Genomic DNA, 2,229 nt, shown 5'->3' on the forward strand with positions numbered 1-2,229 from the left:
TTGGGGTCACTACTGGACCCCCTGGAAGAAGTGACCTGCAGCATCTGCCTGGAGACAGGAGGCCTGGGAGCACCTCCTGTGGCACAGCTTCTGCCAGCCCTGCTCTCAGCTGAGTGACTCTTGACCCGCCGAGGTCACTGTGTTCTCCGCTGCCAGGGCCACCACAAGAGGGAACAGCAGTTCAGTTTTATTCTGGTCATTTGTCCTCTGGGGGCAGACTTGCCCAGGGGTCATTTTCCTCTTTTCTACATTTAATCTGGATCCCTGCAGCCTGGTGCAAGTGGTGGGGTATGACCAGCTTTGCTGAGGCCCGCTTTAGCAGCAAGCCTTGACAGAAGCCATGGGGAGAGAGGCCCATGGCATTCTAGGCCCAACTCAGCATATGGACTGTGGGCTCCCTGAGCTCTGGCAGCGTTGGCCTGGGCTGTGCTGTGGCGGTGGGAGACAGCCTGGTGGCTGTGATAGGGGTGCTGCTCTGGATGCTCAGGTGAGCATCTGGCCCTGCTGAGCCCACTCCCACTGTGATCCCTGATGCTGGGGGAGAGGGGACCTTACTGCGTGCAGCCTACGGGCCTGTTTGATGCCTCTGAGTGAGCAGCCTGCACTCAGGTGAGACTATCTGACCTCAGGCATCTGGACACATGGGCAGGTGTTTCATTTGAGAACACAGTGCCAGAATTGTAATGGACCAAACAGATTCAGGCTCTGACAGGTGTCATTCAAGATATTTTTGTTTTGTTTGTTGTTTTAAAAGAGATTTTTATTTTTACTTACGTATGCACACAAGAATGGGGTTGGCCAGAGGTGTTGGGGGTAAGAGGATTCACCAGAGTCAGAGTAGGGAGCAGAACAGGAGGATCTACTGAAATACATTGCTAAGGGGAGCAGCGGGCTAGACAGGAGAGGTCTGCTGTGCCACGTGGATTGGCTCCCTGGCCAGGGATCGAACTCATGTTGTAGTGGCTGGCAATACTTGATTGTGCTGTATCTTTAACCCCTGCCCACCAGGGAGCACCACCATTCAAGGTTTTTGAGACCATCCAGGCCTCTAAATGGACCAATCTGATTGGAGCTCCACTGGCACCAACCAAACAGCTGGGATTATAAAGGGGCCAATCAAGCTTGAAAGGTGGCGCCCTGAAGAGGATACAAGCCAGAGCAGCAGCCAGCCTGAGCCACTTGATAGACAGCTACTGGTCAGATTTGTCGGTACTCCTAGAAAGATTTTGCCAAGCCCTCTGCAGAGTGTGAGACCTTTCAGACACCTTTCTGAGACCTGATGGCTACACCTGCCTCTGGCCTGGCTCTAACACCGCCTGCAGAGAAATCGTCAGGCTGTCCCTGGGGTTTCTAAAGGGGCTGTTTGCTGGTGGCTTATGCCCAGTCTCTCTAAGGCTGTTTGCTGTTGGTACAATGGCATCTTGATTAAGATGTAAACTGGCATCTCTGGCACCATTGCCTGCTGGACCAGTGCTGACCAGCACTGCTGACCTGTATCTGGCCTCCTCTGAGAGCTGTCCACCATTTCATCTTGGGCACCATCTCCTGGTGCTATCACATCTTGCACTGTCCAGTCATGGGTCTGGTGCTGTCCGCCGGCCTTTGGACAGCTGTTGCTGGCTGCTGCAGTGTCACTGAGCAGCCCCACCTGGGATCACCCCCGCTGCCACGGGAGTTGGATCCTGCTCCACTGCTTACCTGTTGTCACCAGCTCCAGGCTGTCATAGCACAGCTTGTGTGAGTAGCCTTTGTTTTGGACGGTGGACACTGAGGACACTGTCTGAGGTAGGACGGATGGCCATTTCTGGGCTTAGACACTCCTTCCTTGTTTGCAGTCTCCCTTTTTAATACCCTGTTGCTTTTACATCCTGAGCCTGAGTGTTGTCTTCCAAGTGTGAGCACATGGATGAGGACCCAGAGACAGTGACTGTCCCCAACATTGCTGTTTTAACATAACTGAGATCGGACTGGTGACTGTCCCGCTGCAGGTGTGGTGTCCTGTGCCCACTTGACCCCTTCTCTGTTCAGGCCTGAGAAAGTGACAAGTGAAGCTGCAAAAATTCATGCCTCATCCTCCTGGTGGCATAGGGGTTAAGCACAGCACTGTGAAGCTATCCACAGCCTCTGAAGCACGAGTTAGATCCGGACCAGGGAGCAACCCACATGGTGCAGCAGACCTCGCCTGTCTCACCCTGTTCCCTCAGCAGTGTATTCAGTCAGTCTGCCTGT

The sequence above is a fragment of the Talpa occidentalis genome, unplaced genomic scaffold, assembly GCF_014898055.3.
Source record: "Talpa occidentalis isolate TD23 unplaced genomic scaffold, MPIMG_talOcc4v2.1 talOcc4.13, whole genome shotgun sequence".
NCBI classification, from domain to species: domain Eukaryota; kingdom Metazoa; phylum Chordata; class Mammalia; order Eulipotyphla; family Talpidae; genus Talpa; species Talpa occidentalis.